The sequence below is a fragment of the Anguilla anguilla genome, chromosome 7 (assembly GCF_013347855.1).
Source record: "Anguilla anguilla isolate fAngAng1 chromosome 7, fAngAng1.pri, whole genome shotgun sequence".
NCBI lineage: Eukaryota > Metazoa > Chordata > Actinopteri > Anguilliformes > Anguillidae > Anguilla > Anguilla anguilla.
This window is the reverse complement of record NC_049207.1, coordinates 2,811,747-2,825,687: the sequence shown is the minus strand read 5'-3', so window position 1 is coordinate 2,825,687 and position 13,941 is coordinate 2,811,747. Positions and strand designations below refer to the sequence as shown.

The following is a 13,941-nucleotide window of genomic DNA, read 5'->3' as shown; positions in this document are numbered from 1 at the left end:
CAATGACAGCAGCGTAAAGGTCACTGGTGCAGGACACGTGTGCTCATCAGACCCTGGCTCTCATTGGAGAAGAACCATACAGCTACATATGGCACCATACAGCTTTTTTCATTTGCTTGTGCAGTGACAGTGTGGGGTGGAAATCAGAAGTTAATAAAGCAACTCAAACTAGAAAATCTTCCACCTTCTCCAACCTGGTCCCTCTCTTCTGTTCTCAAGTCTGGTAAGGTATGAGGAGTACACGGTAGACATTAAAACCCACAACCAGAAACCAGACATGGTAATACCCAACAAAAGCAAGCTCTAATTCAGCCTGCCCATCATCTCTTTTAAGAGTACTTTCACAGAGCAGGATTACTTATTTAAAAAATGAACTAAAAAGCACAACACAATCCTTCATAAAAGGACAGCATAAGGCTGCTTTTGCAGCAGGGCTATTATTCAGGACAACACCAAACCTAAGACTGCTTTATGGCATGAAGCAAAAAAAAAAAAAAAAAAAAGACATCTGGTTTCGGGGGAAAATAAACCCGTAATGACCTGGAATTCCAGGCTCAGTTCAGGGGTACACATTCATCAGCATCACGGGATCTCTCCCAACCCCAGGGGTGGCCGACCTCCGCTGTCGCCTGCCTGGCTGTGGTGCGGCTGCCGACGCAGTGGTCCTGCTAGCACGCGGAACGCTGCGTCTTTGGAGCGCAGGACATTTCAAAAAGCTGCGTTTTACACCAGTTCACTTGCGTTCCGATAGAGACCTCGAGAATATCTACGTTCGCAGAACGTAGTATATTCTCCCCCCGTAACTTGTCTCTTTTTAAAGAATTCTGCATTAAAAAACCCAAAAAAATAAACGCAGAACCCTGCGATAGCGGGACCACAGAGCCGTCAACGGAACGTGGCTTTCCAACCGCCAGAGCAACCGAAAAGTTTTTTCCATTGCTGCCATCCGCTTCCTCGAACACTCAGTTTGGTCCGGTTCAGCTTCCATTGTTCAAAAGAGTCAGCGGAAGAATCGCGCTAAGACAGTGCCGAACGCCGATGTGCCGGGGAATGTTTATGTAGGCAGATCCGCTGGGAAATCTTAATTAAGGGCGCGGAAAGCAGCGGGAAAATGGAACTCAAATCACAATGATTAATTAAACAAATTCAAATTACAGATAATGAAAAGAAGTTGCCTAACAAATTCTGCTTAAACAGCACCAAATATAAATTACTTTTACTGTGTGGCGACGGCAGATACATAAACTGCACAAAATAACGTTCTCTACGATTGGAATTAACGGTGTCATTAAATGACTTTATTGAAGTAATTACAATTTCCTGACAAACAAAAAAGCATCAAAGGCAAACCAAAAACATTTTTAAAAAATGTATTATTATTAATAATAATAATAATAATAATAATAATAATAATAATAATAATAATAATAATAATAATAATAATAATAATAATAATAATAATAATAATAATAATAATAATAATAATTATTATTATTATTATTATTATTATTATTATTAATATTAGCCAGGGGCTTGCGTAGCGGGTGTAGCTTGGCTAGTCCGCTAGTTCAGCACAGCCAGCTGCAGTAAAGTGGGTGTAGCTTGGCTAGTCCGCTAGTTCAGCACAGCCAGCTGCAGTAAAGTGGGTGTAGCTTGGCTAGTCCGCTAGTTCAGCACAGCCAGCTGCAGTAAAGTGGGTGTAGCTTGGCTAGTCCGCTAGTTCAGCACAGCCAGCTGCAGTAAAGTGGGTGTAGCTTGGCTAGTCCGCTAGTTCAGCACAGCCAGCTGCAGTAAAGTGGGTGTAGCTTGGCTAGTCCGCTAGTTCAGCACAGCCAGCTGCAGTAAAGCGGGTGTAGCTTGGCTAGTCCGCTAGTTCAGCACAGCCAGCTGCAGTAAAGCGAAGTAGCTTGGCTAGTCCGCTAGTTCAGCACAGCCAGCTGCAGTAAAGCGAAGGCCTTGTAGCGTCGTCGCTAACAACATCACTAACAACATCAAGCTTAGCACAGGGGCGATCTGAGAGGCTCCGGGTTCAAATCCCAGCTCGGGCAAATCTCCAACTCGTTACACCCGGGCCAGTATCCGAGCGGCCTCTCTGGGGAGGACGGGGCAGATTCTCCGGATGTTGCTAAATGCCGCAGCGTACCCCCGAGAGGTTTTGGCGGGTCGTCCAGGGGTCACCGCGCAGTTCTTGGCAGACCGTGAGCAGAGCTGTCAATCATCTCCCTTTCCCCACCCACTGCGCGGCCTAAGAAAACTCAAATGTTCGCAGCTCCTCCCGTAGTTTTCTTGTTTGTAATTGACACGCTCTTCAGACTGGGTGTGGGTTGCTGCACTGATGCATAACGAAACACTCCGGCAAGATGTTTTCCAGAATAATATCACTATATTTAAAATGTGGAAATTTCATTACCTTATCACCAGAGTACAGCCTGACTAAAAATAAAAAAATACATACATATTTTAGGGTGAAGTTCCCCTTTAAACAGACGACAAAGCGGTTGAAGAGGCTAAACTGCCTGCCCACCCGTGTTTGGAGGTCTCTTGCCATCTCGCTTCCTACAGAGTCTCAGGGGGGTGCGATCCTGTGGATAAACCCAGTGCCAGTAATGCCATGCTAAGACTCTGGCATCCCTTAAAAAAAAAAAAAAAAAAAAAAAAGAGCGTAAAGTCAAGAGCCCGAGATGAAATGCATTCGCTGCAAAATAATGATCAAAAATAACATTTAAGAAGCTGTCGGTTCCTCATTTGATCGAGGTCATTAACCACAATGTTAGAATAGACCCCGGATGTCTCCATCCGCCCGAATTGTCGCTCTTGGCCAAATTAGGCCGCTTCAAAGTCTCTTTAAGAAATAAAGCCATTGTCAAGGACAGCATCCTCACAACACAGCTTCATGAAAGATTTGAAAACGAGCCGTGGGAAGCTAGTTTGACATCCTGTGTGTACCGTTGGCCGATTGTCCCAGCTGGCTTATTTACAGGCCTAAATACAGTGGAACCCACTTGTCAGAATATTGGATGAAATAATAACCTGGACATAGTGGTGAAAATCCAGGGGATGGAATCTCTATTCTCCACAGGAAATAAAGCAGTTTTTTTTCTTTTTTCGGTCAAGTCAAAACTTCAACACAAAATGAGCTAATAAAAGACAGTTTGAAATCTGCTCCCAAAAAAACTAGAAATGGAGGGAAAAGCTATTTGGGCAGTTTTACTGTACAATGTGTTAACTAATCAATTTCTTCAAAAGCAAAGTTAAACACAAGGATGGCTTCGTTCACAGATATGTGAATAAAAGATACCTGGAAGACATTTCAAACATGTCACTCATTTCACTAATTTTAATACACCACTGTAAGCATAAAGGATGAATGCAAAATGGGTGCCGTTCTCTATAAGGAGGTTGCACCGTACATGTCCAAATGAATAAACCGTTTCTGGGTGTCATGCTCTTAAAAAGTACATTTTTTAAATGCGCCAACACACAAAATTACTGGGAAAACAGAGACAGCACAGATGTCAGAAAATATCGCTGCATACATCAAAAAGGAAATAATTTTTTCAAAGAGCCATTATTTCCCTACCACAATGTGAAATAAATATCATGTAGCCTAATTTAATGTCATCAGACCTCTATGTATAAAAGGGTACATTGTACCCTTTGTTGTACAAAAAGGCATTGGTAGCCCAAATCAAAAACAGTAGCCTACAACAAGAAAAAAAGGCTGTGAACTCTTCCCCAGTCTTATATTACACAATTGGAGATCCAGGAAGTAGGCTACTTTTAATGCAACACGCCAAGATGGCCGCCCCATCTCAGCCCCCTTACACGGAGCCTTTTCTTGCGACAAAGACACTGAATATGAAACCAGCCACGGACACACAATCCTTACATCTGCACTGCATTCTGGTACATGCTACAGCGTTGCAGAGACAAATGAAATCATTTGTCATGGATGGCTTAGCTTGATGCTTTTTTTTTTCTTCTTAAAATGCTTGCAGGTGCTGATGACCAAACGCATAACTTACTGAGCTTGCACTAAGCCAGCAAGCCTCTTCATAAAGCAAAGTAATACGTACTGTAAGCCTAATACAAAACATAACGGTCAAATGGGGCTATAAATGGAAGTGTTTTCAATCTTCCCTCTGACTATTCATCCCCCTTAAGCAGCCCGTTTAGAGTGATTTCACAAAGACGGTACGCTACAGGGAGGACATGAATGTAGACTGACCATGCTGAAAAATCCAGGCAAGACCAGCAGGGATTCTAAACCGGTTTAGGAGCATAGCTGGCCATAGCTGGTCTGTAGCTGGTCTGTAGCTGGTCTCTAGCTGGTCTCTAGCTGGATAAAGCTGGTAAAGCATGTAGAGTAAGCTGGCAGCCAAACTGGTTATCTAGCTGAATATAGGATGCTCAGCCAGGGGACAGGTGGTGAACCAGCTAAAACCAGCTTGAAGTGTCAAAAACACAGCTTGAAGCAGAAGCATCATTCAGCATCAGAACTCAGAGTCCAACTCTCGAGGTCAGAGTTCCGAGAAACTGAAAGGCCCATTTGCACAAATCCAAAAAAGCAGACAAACTGCTGGAAAGAGCAAAATAAAACCGGGATGCTTGAATTATTGAAGAGATCAAAAGGGAAGTGCAGTCTGCATTTCTGAAGCAATGAAGAAAAGGGGCCAATCTTGATGCACACACGCACACACACACACACACACCTCGAAGAAAGACTTGCATAATATACATAAGATCACCACACATCCCACCCACACTCCTTCCATTGCCTGGGAATGAACACGATGATCAGCACAGTTCACAAGTCCATAGAGACAGATTCAAAAACAGTCGTTACCAGGAACACAGGGAAATCAGCGTGAACTTAGCAAACAGTTAAAAGATTTGAAGATTATTGGCAAACGAGGTGCCGTTTCCCTGGCAACACATGAGGGTCAGACTAATATGTGGAAAACAACCACTGCCATCCCGCAATAAACATTAGTTTACAATGCACAAAAAAAGAATTTTAAAAAAGCACACAAAAGAATTGTGACACAAGTTTCAGGATGATATGGTGTTGTGGGGTCCCTGGTGCTTCCTATCCCTCGTACAGAGAGAACAACACACAGGAGATACAGAACTGGGCTGGCAATTTGAGAGTCACAGGTTCAGGTTGGTTGGGTTGACTGCTTAATGAAAAGAACTGGCCTATAATTAGGCCAACCAGTCTGCCTTGACCATGTGACCCTCAGAGATTTAACACTTATTTAAACAGCTATCCTCCAGTGCTCTCTGTAGGCACTCAAATGGCAAGGTCAGGCGAGTGGCTAATTGTGACATTAAAAATATAAATCAGGGCTGCCCAGCCCCGTCCCTGGAGATCTACTGTGCTGTAAGGTTTTCACTCCAGCTAGTGAGAGATCTGCATTGAGCTGCTCATTAGTACAATCAGATGTAGGCTATACATTTAGAGTTGTAATGAAAACCTACGAGATCAAAGGCAGCTTTGATATAAATAAGATGGCCGGCTCCATAAAGGGAGAGAGAAAGGAGAGAATGTGAGCACGGATGGAACGTCAAATTCACACACGCAACAAAAAAAAAAGCACAACAGAGTGAACTGTATCTGTGCGGTAAACAGACAAGGCTTCATTCACTCTGCACAGCCTCCATTAGACAATGAATCACGCGAAGACGACGACAGCCATGGACCAACATTTAAAAGAAAACAAGCATCAATCAAGGACGGGGATCGACACTGGAGGAGACTCATCTATCAGCAGGGGGGAAAGACAGCCCTTCAGCAGCGGTGGCTGGACGTCCCTGAGAACTTAACGGATGTGTTCATAAGTGCAAATATGCCCACTGGAAAAACGGGGCCATCCCAAACCGTGTGTGTGTTTTTTGAACAAGCATGCAGTAAATGGAGGGGAAATTCCATCAGCTAGACGGCATTGCGGACCACACACTGCATAAGATCAAATTTAAAGTGAGTGACCAAAACAACCGAGAGCTTATCTGTGGTCATGGATGAATTGACAGATTTTTGAACTCTCGATTCCTACCTTGTTATGGTCAGGGACTTCTTTACTGAACAATGCATCAGTTACACACGTGTTACATGCGTGTAATAGGCAGGGCCGTTGTGCTGAGCTCACAAACACAGCTAAATTGTATAGGACAACTGCTAAGTTAATTATAGCTCTGTTCACAACTCATATTGCTGATTATTTGATACAATAAAAGTTCATTTATTTCATCAGTTAATTACTTTTTTTTTTATAAATTAAAATTGTCAGAATTCACAACACAAATTAAAATTAGACAGCCTTTATGAATATTGTGCATTGGCTCAGCAAACACCGACAGCACAGACTAAACAGTGAAGTTACAGAGAAACTCTCAGTGTATTGCATCCCCGATCAATTAAAAAAAATAGCCACATTCCAGCTCACAGGCCTCTAAAGACAGTGGGGATTTAAGGTTGTGCAGACTCAGTGCGACAACCTTCTCACTCGACTCCGTTCCAGATTTCAAAGCGAAATGTAGCCTACATCTCGGCTGGGGCAATTATTACTAACTATTTGCACAAGATAATGGCACTTCAATGCCATCTGAGGAATTCTGGGATATGGCTGAAGAAACGCTTCCAAGTCCTACTCAAAAGGAAAAACGATACCAGTCGGTTGTAACCAGCGCTGCAGATGCAGAAAGATGCATCTTTACATCATCACTGACATCATCATCATCATCAATGACAGAACAGACTATAACTGAATGCATCACCTGACTTGAATGTACCATACGATAAAATATAATCAGTTCAGAACCTTGAATTTTCATTTGAACTTTGCACAAGACATTCGCCACTTTAATCTTTTCAGTGTACCTCACATGCCGTGAACAATTTCGGCGCAAGTTAGCCTAAATGCAACCGCCCTCGTTTTCAATGCGTTTCCCACAGCTTCGAACAAAGACTAACGCCCCCAGCATAACGTTTCCACACACTGCCACACGTCCACAGCTCGAAGTCATCAGCCTGAACTCAGCATATTAGTGCCTCTTCTGTCAATCATATTCTGCGCTTAATTAGTGGCAATTACTTTATGAAGGAAGATGATTGGGTTGTGTTTCACGTGCAGCTTGATTAAAAAGGTCAACATCCGCCTGCTGAAGAAGGGGCTTAAGCACAGGAGAGAAAACAACTGGAGACAAACTGGCAGCCCCACCCAACTGCCACAGTCATAACTTAAATGGATAGGATGTGAAATGTCAGCTATAAAAGTCATTAGGAATAAGCAAGAATGAACGTATCATTTTATTCTATTAGCCTATATCAATCCGACACTGCTCAAGACGCACCGCACCGCACTTGGTGCAGTGTTTGTGAATAATCAATAATTAAACGTGGAATTGCAGTAAAATCACTTTGATTTTTGGGACCTATTCAATTGGCGTATAATGCAGCAAAGCCCCCGGTCTGTGATTGGACGAGGATGGCCACTGCCCACTTTCATTAGGATGATCTTGCGTGCACGGCAGAAACCCAAGAAGAGAAGCTGCTTGGGTGATTGGTTGCAGCCAGTCAAAGTCAGGTCCTGATTGGAGCACCTTTTTGGAGCCACCAATCAGGAGTGATTACGTGACTGCTAGCCCGCTCCAAAAGATGTTCCGAAAGAGAGGGGAAAAAAAAAAAAAAAAAAGAGAAGAGATTTCAAAATGGGGGTCACGTGGCAAGGGGGGGAAGGAAGTGGTCACAGGTGACCGTGTTTTTCACCGCCCTCGACGGTGCAAGGAGGAAGTGAACCAAGGCCGGGGGTTCTGTCTCATTTCCCCCCCCCCCCCCCCCCCCCACCCCCACCCCCACCCCCACCCCCACCCCCACCCCCACCCAGTTTCACCAAAAGCATGGAACACTTCAACATTTTGAAAGGAAAAAGGCACGTGCATGGACTTAGAAATGTTCAATGCAATATTCACCATGCATGCACATTTTTGCTAAATTACTTGTATAATATTTGACTAGTTCATCAGCACTTAAAAAAGAACAGTTTTACTTGACTGTCTAACTTTCAGGATTTTTTTAGCATGAACTAGTAATATTATTCATAGCCAAAAAGAGATCATATACAGAGTCATAGGTTTCACTACTACACCATTAGCAGGCCTCATTTGAAAGTCTGAGGTGTGACTTCTTTTTTTTTTTTTTTTTTTTTTTAAAGATTTATCCTCTGTCCTGACACTTAGGCCATCTAACTGGCAACTACTGAGACCCACCAACAGGCACCTTTTTCTGAGAAGAGGAAATTCCTGCTTTCTTTCCTAAGGGTGTATTTTTTGCCATTAATTTTACTTCTTAAAAACTCAACACGCATACCTTGTTGTAAGTGGTGATCAAAAAGGCTTTTTGACTTCATAACAATTGAGTTAAGCCAGTGAACCAGAGGATTCCATCATGAAGACCAACATCTCACATCAGAAAGATCATATGTAGGTAGTGCAGTGCTTTGATCACTTCTACACTGCAGCTGCATTTTACCTGGTTTATTGTTAAAAATATAAAAGACGGACAGCCCATTGGTGGGCCCCAGCAACCAGGTAAATAGAAAGGTGTGTGGCATGATGGGACACACATAAAGCCTGTGAGCGTAAATAAGATGTTCACATGGGGCAGTCCGTTTGGGTGTGGCAATCCCGCCAGATGGACACCTGACGTTCGAGCCGAGACATGTCAAGGCAGGTCAAGACAGGGCAGGAGACCTGGGGCGCATTCAAATGGCGAAAGCACACATCTCAAAAACGTAGCTGGTGGGAATTAGGATTCTGGAACACGTCAAGAACACTCGACCAATTAAAGCTGCCAATCTTCCCATTGTGCTCACCGTGAAATGCTTTGCGGGTGACAATTTGCCTTTTGACTGAATCCCTGGGTTTGTTCTACAACAAAAATAACCACCAGGGAACGTACGTTATTGAGTACCGAAACTCTTAAGGGCCATCAAACTTATGCATTTGGCACCTTAGCACAATTTTCTACACTTCATTTCCAGATTATTACTAAAGATTAAGCTACTCTCCCAGGCCACCGGTACTACATGAGAGCTAGAAACTATCAAAGGATACAGCAGACCAGCAGCAGCGACCGTAGACCAGTACCAGATACAGTAGACCAGTAGCAAAGACATTACACCAGTAGCAGACCAGTTGTAGAGATAATAGACCAGTAGTCAATGGGCAACCAGCACAGTGGTGACAAAAGATGATGCAGCAGTGACTTGGAACCCCTATCCAACCTAAACCCACCAACCCCTGGTAGGACGACGCAAAATGTCTGCAAATGTGGACTCCTAGTCATAGAGCCAATTTGTCAATTTGTCATTTCTTTCAGAATTTCACGAGTACACCAGATTCCAGTTCAGTAATATAAGAAGTTAACTATACCTCACCATGTCCCTACATAGCTGCTGTAAATACTATAGGACTGAGAAGTGCTTGGGAAATGTTAGTACTCTTTGAATCTATTCCTTTTACAGGTGACTGTGTAGCCTATCATACTGTAGATTGAAAACAAACCAGGGAAACAGCTGGTTCTTGGCTATATCACTTTGTGAAGATTAGGCCGTCTGCTATCATAATCAAATTCAATTGTAGTCATTTTAGCAGCCGTAATTCTGCACAGACAGAGGAAGTTAGCATACCAGTGAAGTTTAACAATAAATGAGTCTAACCTGAAAAGCATTTTCATCTGCTTATTTGAGGACATTTGTTTTTGTTTGTCTTGGGCAATGTGAAGCAACAATTGGGAAATGAATTTGAGTTAGCAGTTGTCTATGACCATGAAATGCACTTTTTTGTACGTCGCTTTGGATAAAAGCGTCTGCCAAATGAATGTAATGTAATGTAATGAGTGAGTGAACTATGTGAGAAAGCACCACAATCCAGCCCAGCCTTCATACACAGAACCTCTAGGTCTAACTCTGTCGGCCTGTAGCCAACAGTAAACATAGGCAACCGTTAAAGTGGAAAGTTAAAGAAAAGTTGGCCATCGCCACTCGTAAACAGGGCACCAATGAGATGACCAGCACAGTATCCTTCACTGTTTAGATCCAACAGTTGCAGTGACAGCACCTTCTAAATAAAGGAGAACATCTCCAGCCCAGCGTAAAAAAAACAAACGCCACCAGAACCTCCAAGAATAAGTAGGCCTAAATACAGAAGACAGAAGGAACCCGGGGGCTGACAATGCTGTAGATGCATTACATCCGTGCTTTATATCGCACTGTGGGCCTCCTCTCCCTCTATTAGAGAAGCATTATTCATTGCAACAGGACTGTGGAATAATAAAGGCGGTGAAATTAATTTCAAACACCTTTCCAGCCGTCGGCAAAGCTCCTCGCAGCCACAGAATAAAACTAAATGCAAACAGCTCTCTGTTCCGTTGTTTATTTACTGAATTCGAATGCAAATGGAAAAGAAAAAAAAAAAAACTTCCCTCTTCCTCATTCCTCAGAGTCACGATAAACAGAACCTCTTCCTGTGAGCCCACTTGGGCTGAGAATCATGGGAAAATGAGCAAGACGAGACCTGTCGCGAGACGTAGCCTATCAGGGGGCGGTACAGCCACGACAAGGACACCAAGCACGCTGAGACAGAGCTGGACCTGAGACAGCATGAAGATATCATGAGGGAGAAGTGGCAGTGTACTTTCATACAACCGCAAAGAAAACCTATCAGGGAAAAGTGTGACCAGCAATGCCATTGTCTTGGTTCAACACCAACAACTAGCTAATGGGCAACAAAAGGAATACCCATCTGCCCCCTATCCAAGGAAACCAATGGGAAAAGAAACATTTCCGTTTACGCTCAGAGGATGAACATGTTTGCACAGCACTAATTATTTCCCCAGTAAGCCGTCGAAAAACTAAAGAATGAACAGGCCGCAATTAAATTAATCATGCATAATGTATCGAGAATTTATGTCATGAACCTGCCCGTACATCAGAGTAACTGGCATTATGTTGTCAATGTAATGGAAGCAAATTCATCAGAAACTTACAGGTATTTAACAACTTTGGTAGAGGCAACAAACAGAAAGAAGCAGAAAAGAAAGGTGAGCATTTTTACATCAGTGTGTCCCTTCTCTTACAATAATATATGGCCAAACAGATTTTCACATTCTTGTAGCATGAACTTAAAGTATCTGACATGTAGCTTCAGGAAAATATTGCAACCATCATACAACACAGAGATAAGATTAGATCAATAATGGAAACATTTGTTTAAAAACACTTTTATTAAAGGCATCTCCATTTGAAAAGTTTCCAGCCAGATATTGTTGATCTGTTGGCATGTCATCAGTTACTGCGTCAACTTCCCAACCTTAAAAGACAAGCAAGGCCGCACAGACGTTGAGTAGTAGGACTACTGCAAACTTTGATCTGCTTCTGGCATTGTAGTTTGATCTAATGGCTGCAATCAAAAGCTATCTGGCCCATTTCCTTCAAGAAGAAAACGGATCTTTAACAGTTACATCGCACGACAGTCTTGAACTAGGCGGGGCACGTTGTCAGATACATCACAACCAAAGTGAGTGCTGTGGTTGCAAATAAACAAAACGTTTAATTGCACAGAGTCATGGTATCGGTACTGCCTGTGACACAACTAAGAGTGGGTACAGGGGCCTTTCGCATCAACACCGATGCGACTGAAAGCTGGCCACATCGCAGAATTCGCATTTTTGAACAATAAAGCCTTCGAACTTTTTTCCTTTTCCGCTCCAACTTCCACATTGCCACAGGCTGAATATAACAAAACGCCATTTCGTACAGTTGCTTAAAAACCTCGCACGGTCCAACTGAGGGTCAACAATCGAACAGCCTACCAATGCACGCAACCCCGCGCGGCACAACGAAGTGGGCTAAGAAAATGTAGCCACAATGACCCAGTAAAATATTGGGTGTAGAGTTGTTTCGCTCACGTTCCGCCATATTCTAGACATTTGACCTACTCTTCCGCAAACCGTGTGGTATGCGTTTCAGAACCGGTCATTTGTTCCTTCGCACAATCTGCAAATCTGCAGCACGTCGTGGACGAACCCGAAGTAAGCATCGATACTAATCTGTCGCCGAGGTTCAATTAAACCCCCGCCGCTCCATATCGAGACAAAAGTTGCATTAAAAGAATATTCCAAGATACTTACTGCGTCCCTCCCCGTCGCTCCAATCTGTCTACGTCTCTATCGCCGCCCGCTCTTGCTCCTCTGGGTGAGGTTTTGAGTTTTTACATGACGTCGCAGCCTCGGTTTGGTTTCAGCACCACTCACAAGCTGTTTCACAAATCGCACAAGGAAGGAAGGAAGGGTGCGTCTTTTTTATTCAGCGAGCATTCAACTCATTTGACGCTGATTGACCCAAACGCCACACACTGACTACCTAAGCCAATCAGAATAGACTGCGCTCCATGTCTGTTAAATAAAAGTCACCACATATTTTTGATGTCTTACGCAAAATCAGTACAACCTGCTCTTGACTGCGCATAGGCAAGTTTGTGAATAAAAACATTTATACTTAAAAAGGGCCGACGACCTCCCCCCACTTAGGGCCAATTTCAGTGTTACGTGACTGTAAAACTTGTGGTGTGTTTTTGATGTCATTCCTTGAGTTTCCAACTGACAAATATGTTATTTTGAGGTTGTTCTTATTGTGGGTGCGACTTTACTTTCACTGCAGAATACTCAAAGCCTAACTCATTTGAGAGTGTTGGGTATGTTGTATGGGCTATTTGCATATGCCCCGAATATCTAATATTTTAAATGTTATTTGGAGTCTGTCAAATAGTGAATTTTTCTATTTGTTCTGGAATTAAGAAATGAGCAGTGTTTCCATGGATAAGCAATATTTCAAATAGAATCAATTTCTATGAGCCACATACACATACTCTGTAGTCTGTACTGTTCATTGTAATCGATGCATCATCTCGGGGGACAAGGGTTATGGAGGGAACTTTTATCACCTGCAGTTCAGTCAGCCCTCCACAAGAGGGCGATATAGCCTTCTTGTCAGTCAGTTATTACGTTGTTCATTCCGCCACAGTTTCTGCTGTGTCGCACTCACCTTCATGGATGCTCAACATTCGTTTTTTTCTTATTACGATCTAATTTACAGCACTGTTAATCTTTTTTTCCCCTCCTTCTGTTTATCAACCAGTGTTTGATTACGGAATGAATGAGAGTTTTGTCCTGCAGGAGTTAAATAATAAACCATTCAGCCACACTTCCCCTTCCTGATAAGGTGAAGGAATGAGAGCACTTGAGCTACGCCGAGCTCCACTCAAGCAGCGGCCCCCTGGCGTGTCTGACACCGATCGCTCCACTCTTGTAACTCGGTCACTGCCACGAGCTGCCACCGCCGCCCCCCCCCCCCCCCCCCCCCCACACACACACACACACACACACGTTCAGAAACCCGCTGCTCCTCGCTCAGGCGCCCACAAAGGCTCCCACGGCGCGGAAGTACCAGTGTGGTGTCACCATGACAACCGTCTGTACATTCTAACGCACCTTTGATCCCCGTATCGCCTGCACGGTGTGCACGGCAGCATTCCGGAATCTTTCAGCGGGGTCAAGTGGATTTCACGCGCCCCCCCCCTTCCAGAGCTATCGGCGCAGCGGGGGGGGGGGGGGCGGGGGGACCCTCTGATGGATAGCTTCCGCTTTGTGACCAGTGCATTAACAAATGTACAGACGGTATCACTGCCAGACCGCAGAAGCCATCCAGAACCACGCAGAGAGGTCAGGTGGATTTTAAGCAGCTGCCTCAAGGGTTATTGGTACATCATGAGGAGATCTGGGCAAGAAAAGCCCCTCCTATGGATAGCTTCCATTTTGTGATGTGAATAATAATGAAATTACTGATTTGTATTGATTACTTTAGTTTTGTTCTGTAGCATACT

General features: G+C 43.6%; 1 protein-coding gene across 2 annotated transcripts in view; it reads right to left on the bottom strand.

The window, feature by feature from the left end:
- The window catches only part of LOC118231987 (ras-related protein Rap-1b), a 41,679-nt gene extending 29,346 nt beyond the window's left edge, over positions 1-12,333 (bottom strand). Inside the window, exon 1 of one of the 2 annotated variants that reach the window (XM_035426473.1) lies at positions 12,191-12,333. The gene's annotated coding sequence lies outside the window, so the exon portion shown is untranslated. The remainder of the gene's footprint in view (positions 1-12,190) is intronic. The other variant, XM_035426474.1, reaches the window with a different exon arrangement.
- Positions 12,334-13,941: the final 1,608 nt, after the last annotated feature.